Source organism: Brassica oleracea, chromosome C2, assembly GCF_000695525.1.
Source record: "Brassica oleracea var. oleracea cultivar TO1000 chromosome C2, BOL, whole genome shotgun sequence".
In the NCBI taxonomy this organism is placed as follows: Eukaryota; Viridiplantae; Streptophyta; class Magnoliopsida; order Brassicales; family Brassicaceae; genus Brassica; species Brassica oleracea.
Genome location: NC_027749.1, coordinates 48357414 through 48369576, shown reverse-complemented (window position 1 = coordinate 48369576; position 12163 = coordinate 48357414). Strand labels below are relative to the sequence as shown.

Sequence of the window (12163 nt, the reverse complement as noted above, 5' to 3'; positions counted from 1 at the left end):
ATTGGGAGTGGAAGAATTGCCCAACCGCTTGGAAAGGACAGTACACACGTGGATCAGGAAAGCCGACAATTGTCTTGGAGGCTGTAGCTTCACAAGATCTTTGGATATGGCACGCTTTTTTTTGGTCCTCCAGGTACCTTAAACGATATTAACGTCCTTGATCGGTCACCTGTTTTTGATGAAATTTACCAAGGTCGAGCTCCATGGGTAACGTACATGGTCAACGGACACCAGTATGATTTGGCTTACTACCCCACGGACGGTATATATCCAAAATGGTCAACATTTATCCAATCTATCACACTCCCTCAAGGTTCTAAATCAGCGTTATTTCCTAAAGTTCAAGAAGCAACCCGAAAAGATGTGGAGTGTGCTTTTGGTGTATAGCAAGCTCGATTTGCGATAGTGAAAAATCCAGCTCTATCATTAGACAAGGAAAAAATAGGGAAGATTTGAAGAAGGCGAGTCGAGCAGAAGTTCACATGTAGAGCATATTAACAACATGCCTTCACATTTCGGTAATATGCTTGGTCTTCGAAATCAGGTTCGAGATAGACGTACACACGAAGCATTGGAAAATGATTTAATCGAAAATATTTGGAACAAGTTTGGTAATGATGAAGATGTATAATTATTGTATGTTTGCTTTTAATCACTGAATAAATAAAAATTTTAAATTTAAATGTTTTACAAATTTAATAATTTTAAATTCTTAAGGACTTCATATTGAGTAACACCATTGGACATACATTTTAGAGTCAAATCCTTAACTATTTAAAAAGCAAAAAAAATATATATTATATTCTTAAGAACTCCAATGATGGGTAACACCATTGGAGTTGCTCTAACCCAAATAATTATTGTGGCATACTGGTAATAGTGGCTCTTCTACCAAGAATGACATAGTTGATGGTTCAAATCCAATTCTAGTTTTTTGGCTTTTTATTGTTTTTTTATTAATGGCAAACATGTAAATACTTTGTCTTTTTCTTTAAGAACTTTTTTAACTTTCTGCTAAAAAAATTCCCCAGCACCGCATATCATTTAACGTAATAGATCTACTATTTTGATGTTTCCTTTTCATTTATGCATCAAAATAAAAGATTTATTATTTAACATCCAGTTTTAAACATCTTAACACACAAAATTGAATGATTTTGATAATCTCAATTTGTTGGCCGGGGTTGATTGAATCGCCAACGGACTGTCACTGCCTAAGCGCTCCGCCGTCCTAGAATTGGTTGTTTTCTCCACGTTTTTGAACATGGCCGCAAACAATATATATAAATAGGTAATCAATAATCCAACCATTGCAATTGACTGCTGATATAAAACTTAGACTCATCGGTTTACAAATTGTTGCATGAATAATTTCTGAGAAATATAACTGTTTTTTTCTGGATTCCTGCCACTGAGTTAAATTATGAAGAAACATAATTGTTTCTGAGAAATTGTTGCATGAATAATTTCTGAGAAATTGAATGTTCATAACTCAATAATAATAATCGAATTGATTTCTGTGTGAAGACACATAAGTTAGTAGCAATATTAAAGCATGTGGAGTTATAAAATAATCAGTTTTTTTTTAAGAATGGTCGGTATAAAGAAGTAATATTCCAGAACAAAGCAGGGGTAAATAATATCAATGATCCCGAATTAATAATATTGATGTATCGTTGAAATTTTAAGTTGGACATAACTTTTATTAATTGGTTGTTCCTTAGAAGAGCGGATATATTTTTTATTTTACATTTTTTTTTAAATTTAGTTTTTATAATTATATTTTTAGTCATATTTGTGTTTTTTTTTTGTATAATATTTATTTTAAATAATTAATAAGAGATTTTAATAATTGTATTAAATTAGTTGGACCACACCTATATTAATAGGTCATGTTCATGTTTTAATAGAATAGATATTTATATAACCGCCAACTAATATATGAATATGAATTACAAATTTATATTTATAATATGATATTTTGATATACATTGTGTTATAATATTAGTTTAAATTTTTTTACTAGTCATTCAGTTTAAATCCAGATTTTGATTAAAGTTAAAGCGAATTATCTTTTGTAGTTAACATAAAAATGTAGTATATCAAAATATTTTTTTGTTTTTCAATAACAGTTTTATATTCTTTACTGGAATCGAGCCGTAAAATGATCTAGAGATTTCATATGGATCAAAAACCATTAAACCAACTACTTCCTCTCTTTTTTGGAAAGAAAAAATTCCTTAAAAATACACGGACTAATTTTCATTTGCTAATAAAATACACTAATTATTTTGGATCCCCGTTTAATATACGAACTAATTTTCGTTGCCTATTAAATACACAAACTTTTGAAATTCACATGTTTTACACATCTATTTAGACGGCATTAACTATATTTAACGGCAGTGACAACAACGTTAGTATTTAATTAACACGTGTTTAAATTTTAAAAATATTTTTAAAAAAATACAAAACTATTTTTTATTTGCTAATAAAATACATGAACTATTTTTGGATCCCCGTTTAATACACAAACTAAATTTTGTTTTCTATTAAATATACAAACTTTAAAAATTTGCAGATTTTACACATCGATTTAGACGATGTCAATTATGTTTAACAGAAGTGAAGACAATGTTTTAATTAAACAAGTGGTTTAACTGTGAAAATCACGCTCATCCTCAGCCTATTGAAATTAATTTGAGTTAGTTTAAATTCGAGTTTGACACTCTAATCTGTTCTAACCTCCTTTATTTTCCAAATTATGTTTATTTTATTCTTCTTTACTTTGATTTCCCTTTATATTGATTCAAGGTGGAGTCGATTTCCATATTGTAAAAAAGGACGAAGAAAACTACGTAATTTTAAACGAGTTTCTGATTTTGGAATTAGTTTAGTGTTATGCATTTCTAATTCTTGTTCTTCGTTTTGATAGTAGTGATAACGATTCAAGGTTAATTTACACTATGATAAATAAGTTTAGTGTTATGAATTAAGTTCTACGTATATTATTTTTACTATGATAAAAAAAATTGAACTTTCATAAAAAAAAATTACACTAAAGAAGCGTAACGAAGAAGAAAACTAACAATATAATCTATTGGAAGACTTTTAAGGATTTTTTTCTTCACGGGTTTAACCACATGCTCAATTAAACACTAACATTATCTTCACTTCAGCTAAACATAGTTGACATCATCTAAATCGATGTGTGAAATCTGAAAATTTTAAAAGTTTGTGTATTTAATAGAAAACAAAAATTAGTTTGTGTATTAAACGGGGATCCAAAATAGTTTGTGTATTTTATTAGCAAATGAAAAATAATTTGTGTATTTTACGGAATTTTTTTTCACAATTTAAACACGTGTTAATTAAACACTAACGCCGTCGTCACTTCCGTTAAATATAGTTAACGCAATCTAAAATGATGTGTAAAATCTGTAAATTTCAAAAGTTTGTGTATTTAATAGACAACGAAAATTAATTCATGTATTAAACGGAGATCCAAAATAGTTTGTGTATTTTATTAGCAAATGAAAATTAGTATGTATATTTTTAAGGAATTTTCCGTTAACTACTTCATCTATAAGTCAAATAACTGCTTCATGCGTCACTTTTTTTATCAATAAATCCAACTTAAAGGTAACTGTTGTTATTAAAGACAAACATAATATGGTTAGTGGTATAACAATTGGATACAGTTATATAAAAATCAGTTTTTTTTAAAGTAAGTCTAATGGCAAAAAAAGTAATATTTCAAGTTGTGGTAGGAGTAAACAATAAGAGTGATCCTGAATTAATAATATTGATGATGAAAAGGAAGCAATTTGTTTAGAAACTAGCTAAAATGTAGAATGGATTTTCTACAAAAAAAATTAGTAATATTGGCATTGCATCAGAGAATATCAGACACTTCATTACAATGAAACAATCCCTTGACTGGATGTAACTTGTAAGTTGTAATCAAGCCCCTCAAATTTAACTCAATCCAATTCTCACTAAACTTTCCTTATTTGTCTTTTTTCTTGTTATGTTATTATCACTTACATTTTAATTCTGAAAAATCATTTAAAACACCGTGGTCCTTTTGCGCAAAAAAAAACACCATTGTCCTTATCCATACCGTGTGAAGCGATCCTGGTCGCAAATCTACTTCTCTTGATTCATTATAATACATTTTTGTCAGAAATAAACTAATAAGAGCATCCTTAAGGGGTTTTTTAACAAAATGTGGGATGCGTGGGTCCCACAAAAATTTTAAAAACCGATGCCAACAAACACCAAATAAGGATCGGCACTGTTTACGGGCCCCACCGACACGTGACGATCCGTAATTAGCTCATTTTTTTTAAGAAAAAAAAAAAAAAACCCAAGGATCGCTCATGCAATAGTTATGGTCAACCCTGCATCTTTGGCTTCAAGCCATTTAATGTTATAGAAATAAAAGTGGGGCATCTTAGAACGTATGTATCGACAAACTTTTACAATTGGTCATTTTGTGACATGCGTGTTCAGCGTATGTGAAAGCGATATAACATATTGAATTTCTAGAAACTGCATTTAACAACTTACTATAACAACGACGAAAACAAAAAGATGACTTTGAAAAAATAAGAAAATATAAGCGGTCCATTAGTTTGGCTATGATCGATGACGCGTGGTGAAAGTGACTCTCATAATTATAACTAGGATAGTAGCTGCGCTTAATTATTTATGTTTGTTCGCTAATATTACGGGGAACATTGGTTGGGGCCGTAAATGCTCCGGATAGCCAAAATTTAGTCTATAACTATATATGTCAACTAATCGAGTTTTATTTTTCTTAAAAAACTCACTGCAAAAAAATCTCTACAAAATCAAAATATGGCTGTATAGAGCTTTATTTCCAGAGCAAAAAATTAGTGATTTAGAAATCTACAACAAGAAAAACTACAGTAAATAAATCTACAGATTAAATTCTACAGCAGAAAATATAAAGTTACAACACTTATCAATCATCCCCTATGTTTAGGCGCTTCAGTTCGCTTTCAGGTTGCATTTTTTATTTTCAGTTTGGTCTTGATTCAATTATGGTTTTTAATTTTTGATTAATGAAATATAAGAACCGTTCGGTTATATATGAATTTGAGTTTGGATTTGTTTTAGTTATTTCAGTTTTTAGTTTGGTATATATAAAAATGTTGGAAATCCGATAAAATTTTGAGTTCAATTCGAACGCTTGGATTTGAATAGGGATATGGAATTTTTGAAAGTAACCAATAGAAGAGTATTGCCTCTTGTTTTCAGATCACCATGATTTAAATTTCTAGTATTTATACAATATGAACATGTCCTTTGCTTTCTAAAATAGTAGATAACCGAATATACATTTAATATGGTGTTAGTTTAGTTTTATGTTACCACGTTGGTTTAGTCTAAATAGTTCTGATGATATTTATATAAATAGCGTGTAATTAGATTGTAACATTTTTGGAAATGTCCAAAACTTAAATGACAACGGGTAACAATAGATGAAAAAAATCCTAAATTAATAAATTAGATATACAATTCTCATTCAGATATTGGTATTTGGCAAATGTTTATATGTAATAAAAATTAATTAGCTAATGATGTATATCTTTTTAACAAACCATATATGCTAGTGTATCATTTAATTTTAAAATATTACCAAGAATTTCAGAAGTCTTATTATAAGCACATTTTTTTATCAGTTATAGTATCTACTATCTATGTACAGAATTCCTCTTTACATTAGTTTCTCTATCAGATTAGTTTTGGCGAACTCATAGACAACTTAAAATAAAGCTTCAAGCTAAGAATTATTTCGTATAATTGTATATATGTTTAAAGTAAGTTTGAGATAAAAAAAAAAAACACATTCCAAGCAAGGCGTGTAAGGATTTTGGTTATTATCATTACCTTTCCTATTTAATTTTACACTCAAGTCCACGGTAACAAAAAGCAAACCACAAATGACAACATCTTGTCAGTTATATCGTTTAAGAAATGTAATCTAATAAAGCCTTCTATTGAGTGATAAACCTCTTTGGCACTGGTTAGTAGATGTGTTGTTCCTTTTATTTGTAAAGAATTCTGCTTCATCATTATCCAAAGCCTCCTCCTGCTTTAAATTAGATTTAGATTTGATATAATTTAGATTTTTCTTTGGCAAAGAAGTTCTCTCTCTTCTTTGGTGATATTCATTCAAACTGAATCATCAAAATTTCAACCTAATCCAGCGAACCTCTTTGAAACCAAGCTAGACACTATTTTTGCTTGGTGCATTGATTTAACTCCATGCAAAGATAAAGGAACTACATCAAAAAATTTATTCGAGAAAATACTATAATCAATTTGTATTACAGAATAAATAATAGAACATACAAAACTAATCAAAAGGCAAAGTTAATCGTATAAACAGCATAGAGATTACGTTGACATTAGTTTATTTATATTATATTGACTATATCTATTTGTTTCTATTTATGAAAATATTTTTGATAAGAGGTATATTTCAAGGAATATACGGTAGGTTATTAATCGTGTTTGAATTTATAGTTAGGATTTACTTTCTCAAATGATATGATTTAGATTTCCTATAGCTTATATAGATTTAATATGAAATATGTATTTATATTTAGTCAGAACATGTTTAATAAGTCCAAAATTAAAAACATGCCATGGTAAATTCAAATAGGATTCTAATTTAATAGATTAGATTTATAAATATATTGCTCTACCCTTTTGTTTGTGTGCAATGTTATACTGTTATGTGCCAATCACTGTGTCATTTGCCAGCAGAAAACATAAAAAAACATACCTTGAAATGAACAAATGTGGTCCCTAATCCATAAAATCATACCTTGAAATGAAGGGATGAGAGCATTTGGAAATCGATCATTTATCGACATTTCATATACATACAAGTTGAATTGCAATGATGTCCTTTTGGTTTTATCCTGCGATTTGTTGGAAAGTATGTATATTTATTTTTATCCGAGATCCGGATTCGATTCGAGATTCGTTCCGGACCCGATCCGAAAATCTGGATATCCGGAGGGGCCGAATCCAGATCTGGATAGTAAAATGTTGGATCCGTCAAAGCCGGATCTGGATCCGGATATCTTAATTTTTAAGTCCGAATATCCGGATCCGTAAGTTTTATTAATAAATATTTCAAAAATAATAATATCTATATATAAAAATTAATTTTATTTAGTATATTTTCATTTTTATAATAGTATATATAAATTTTATGTAAATTTTGGAATATTATACATAGAAATAATTAAAGACATTATATATATTTTATTTTAAATTTATTGTTAATATTTTATATATATATATTAATATTATTTTTTATTTATTTAGGGATCCAAATCCGGATCCGGATATCCGCTGGATATTACAATTTTTAGAACGATATCCGACACCCGGATATCCGAGAACCCCGGATCCGGATAAGGATAGTAAAATTATGGATTCGCCAGATAAGGATCTGAATCCGGATACTTTAAAATTGCTCAGATACTCGATCCGTCCCAAGCCTAATATTTACTGATTTATCCGGATATTAGAAGGATATCCGACACCCGGATATCCGAGAACCCCGGATCCGGATAAAGATAGTAAAATTATGAATTCACCGGATAAGGATCTGAATTCGGATACCTTAAAATTGTCCGGATACTCGATCCGTCTCAGGCCTAATATTTACTGATGTATCTGTAACATCCAAGTTTCTTAATACTTATATACACACACATATATAATAGCGTATTTAGAAATGTACAAAATAATTTATTTGGTTATATATCATTAAATTACACTTATATTTTCGATTACTCGTCTCAAAAACTTATAAAATTAAACATGATTGAGGTCAATCATTTTAAGGATGTATAATTTATCGGATAATTAATTCTTGGTGCCATGCAATTGAAGATAAAGTATGAAAAATCAACAGTGTTCTGGATTAGTAAAACAAGTATGGATCGGATCTTCCTAATCATGTGTCGGACCTTCAACTTAAATAAGTCTTTTTTTTTTTAAATTTGGCCGGCATAAAAGGATGCGAAGTTCACCTCTAAGTGGAGTAACTACTTTCCATAGTGTAAGCTAATCTTATACAATAAAACAGATTTGTCTTTCTCTTCGTTAAGCGACGTCAGCACGGAGAGAAGGGCATTTTGTGCCACCTGGACGCCTCTCTTTATTCATCAAAAGCTGTTCTCGAGTTATGTTGAATGGGCTGTGAGAATAACAAGTGCACATATCAGGCCTATTACTTGCTTAAGATTTTCTAAAATATTGCAAAACTGGGCTATGTAGTTAGGGCACACTTTCAAATTTGTAGGTTGCTTACCTTTCTAAACCTACCACCGGAGATGATGTATCGTCGCGTAAACAACACTTCCCCTTCACAGTCGAGGGTAACGTTTTTTTTTTTTTTGTAACTTGCAAGGGTAACGTTTTGCTTCGTAGTAATGCCAAGAAATGACAAATACCTACTAACTCCTCTTCAATGGCGTTTTAATTCAACCTTCAACGTCTTCATTCAGTATATAAACACACCTCCCGAGAGATCCTTCGATCATGGCGAATTCTCCAAATCAGAGCTCATGTTCTATCTCACAGAAAACCCTCGATCATGGCGACTTCTCTATTTATTTTTGCGAGTTTAAGACATGCGGATGCAGCCAGACCATTCAGACCAGACTGCGTCGATTTTAGGAGACCCGAAATGTACTGAAAGGGGACGACCTAATGGATGTTGATATGCTTCTCATTGATGAAAAAGGTGTGCCGGTTCCTTATTCCAATTACTACTTTAAGATTTATGGCTTTTGATGTTGGAGAGCACTCCATGATAATTAAATTTGTTAAGTTGCTGGTGATTTTAGCAGGACTACCATATCTAACCATTAAAATTTATTACTACTCGGGCTGTGTACTTCTGTAGTGGGGGGATCTTTGTCCTCCAGAATATCTTCATTATGGGCTTCCATCATTTTCTATATACTCATTTTACATCTCCCATATGGAAATATGCTGGTAAGTGAGATTTTGCTCTTTCTTTCCTATTGTTTTTGACCGTTAAATGCTATGTACCTTTGCTTCTTTCTCTGGTTCTAGATGTCTTTGTACATATGTTACTTGCCGTGTGTTAGTGTTTCTGATAGTAAGGCTTTATTATTATCTAGCACTTCGTTTCATACAAAATTTGTTAACTTTCAAGTCTTTTGCAGCATCCTGATTTGGTTTGGAACTTAAGCTCTTGTCCTTTCATATCTAGCACAGCGATTGGGAGAAAATCTCTACAGCTCAACTGTTCGGATGATCATTTCCTTTTGTAACCAGACTTTTTGTATTCTAATTCATAGGAATGCACAGATGGCAAGTGGAGCTTCAGTAGAGTTGCACAATACTTCCGAAACAGTTAGAGATTCTCTATTTTTCCCTGAACCCTACTTGAGTCTGAAGGCATGGACATGTAAACAGACTAAGAGAGAGTTATGTGTATTTATGTTGGAGACCCACATATTCAGAAGCAAGAGCTGTAAAATTAAGATCCAATGTTTTTATAGTATTCGTATCAAAGTACGCTCTTTATTCTTTGCTTATGTCACTACAGATAAAATCTTGGTCTGGACCATCTGCTACTAAGTCTGAGAACCTGTTTTCCGAGTCTAAGAATTCAAGACCTAGACACGGCCGCCACCTCTTTGTTGATGGCCCTTCGACTTTGTAATCAATAGAGGCTAAGAAAGCCATGGTTCCTGACAAACTCGCTGAGCTTTGGGTCGTTGACCCTGAGAGATCTAAAAGGTTTCATCCTTAATCTGTCTTTGCACTTTCTCCAAGTAGTTATTCAAGGTTTGTTACGGTGGGGTGATGAATCAGACTCCATAACCTCTTTGTTCTAGAGACATAAGTATTCTGCAGACTAATGTTTCTCATTTAGTTTAGTTTTTATGTCTATATTGGAAATGGTACTCCCGGGATAAAGATATTTTCTGCTCTTTCATTATAACCATGAGTTTTGATAACATAATTTCCCCCATAGTTGTGACTATGAATTACCGTCTTTTTCTTGCAGACGATCATGGCTGGTTTATAGTAACAGCACTGCAACCAAAATAACGAGTGCATCGAGTCAGAATGACCCGCACCAAGTCGTGTGGAACGGCAATCCTACAAAACTTTGTCCCAACTGTCATCACGTCATTGACAACAGTTACGTACGGTTTGCTATTTCTTCACTTTATTTTCATGTCAATTCTCTTGATGTTACATTTATGTGTACAATGTATTTGTCAACACGAGTTTTGTACTTTTTCCAGGAAGTTGATGACTGGCCAGGCTTGCCTCAAGGTGTGAAATTCGATCCCTCTGATCCAGAGATCATCTGCCATTTGCTTGCAAAATCTGGATTGTTGGGTTTAAGCTCCCACCCTTTCATTAATGAGTTCATCACAACTGTCAATCAAGATGATGGAATCTGTTACGCACATCCTAAAAACTTACCAGTCTAGCCATTTCAGTGATCGTACCAGTTCTTCCAAGTTTTATCTTAATCCGATTTTTTTTTTAAAACAAATTGAGGCCTTAAGCACGACGGGACTGCGTCCTACTTTTCAATAGAGCTATCAAAACTTACAGCGCATGAACTAACCAGTTGTATTGGATGGTGCGTTTAGTCACTGCCATGGTATGTTTCATGCGAACCTTTTCTTGGGGCTTGAGGTTGTTATATATGAATGGACTTGTGATCTTTAATTTTGTTGGTATGTAGGTATCCAGTACATGTTGGTCCAACACTACAAAACGTTGATGCCTGCTTTTTAACTTTCCACTCTCTCCAACAACACCTCTTCTCTTTTTCTGCTTACTGCTAGAACCTTATCTCCAGAGTGTCGTTGTGTTTATCTTTTCGTACTCCATTTCTTGAAGGAAAGTGAACGGTGTGCAAAACATGCCTTTAATGTCGATGGAGAAGTCTCACGAGGAAGAGCATTCGCACATTTTCTTTCAGGTGGTTATGTTTGACGTTTCAGTAAGTACAAGTATGCTCAGCTAATGATTGCGAGCCGAATGAGTTATTCATTCATTGTTGTGCAGTTTTTTGCCTCAAGTTTTAGTATTTTTCATGAGCGAAGTGGCCTCAATATTTACAGTTCATAAGAGCAGCTAGATTTAACACCGAAGTGATATTGAATGACAAGGTATCATAGCGAATCATTAGTCTTTCACAAGTATCTCATCATTTAAATCATTATACGTCTGCCATCATCAACCCATTAATAAAATGACTAAACATGCCCACAAATCATAAAAAAATATTTTACAAGTCAGAGTAGCTTATAAAATACAAATCCATTGCTAGAGAAATATAAGAGTAGTGAGGGGATCGTCTAACAACAACACGTCTCCATCCTGCATAGCTAAACAAGAACAAGGTGTGTTAAACATTGGAAGTTTTGTTTTTCATGAAATTGATTTGTAAAATTTGTAAACCACAAATATGAGAAATCAATATTAAAGCCCTTTGCGAGTGTTTTATTTTGGCATGAGTGAGGCTCAGGCCTTGTTTAACACATGCTTGGAGACAACTTTCGGTTACGAATACTGATAGATATTAGTTGTGTTTTTCTCTCTTTTCACTCTCTTTATTCTAAAAAGAAAAACTAAAAAGGAGTGTTTTGTACCTTTACTATTTCCTTTCGAAAAAGTATGATATGACCAAAACTGGTCAATAAGACTATAACTAAATAAATAACCAGGTATATAAATGAATCCCCTATATATTAATCGAGAAGCATTTGAAAAATTAGAACCTTAATTTTGTATTAATTAAAAAAACCCCAAATCCTGGGTGGCACTCTAAATGCCTTCTAAATTTCATTTCAAAGAATTCTAGAGCATCTAATATAAAGTATAGTTTAATCTAATGGTGTCACATTATTCCATAATTATATAACACTAAAGAACATTATATTAACCTAAAATATATGAAGTGTGTATTCTTTCCTTAAATAAAAGCTACGGAATTACCTAATATGATTTACATATATACGGGAATTAATGATTATGAATAATAAAGATTTGATAACAATTTTTGCATCCTTCTTCATTTTTGTTTAAATTTATATTATTAAAAAAA

The 12163-nt window shown here is 31.8% G+C and overlaps 1 long non-coding RNA gene across 2 annotated transcripts; it reads left to right on the top strand.

The window, feature by feature from the left end:
• The first annotated feature begins 10097 nt into the window (after nt 1-10097).
• On the top strand, nt 10098-11208 carry LOC106326091. 2 transcript variants are annotated; one of them, XR_001267137.1, is made up of 3 exons: nt 10098-10236; nt 10344-10711; nt 10796-11207. It is a non-coding gene; the product is annotated as an uncharacterized LOC106326091 (long non-coding RNA). The 2 variants fall into 2 exon arrangements; XR_001267138.1 differs by having other exon boundaries at nt 10113-10241; nt 10796-11208.
• The last annotated feature ends 955 nt before the right edge of the window (nt 11209-12163 follow it).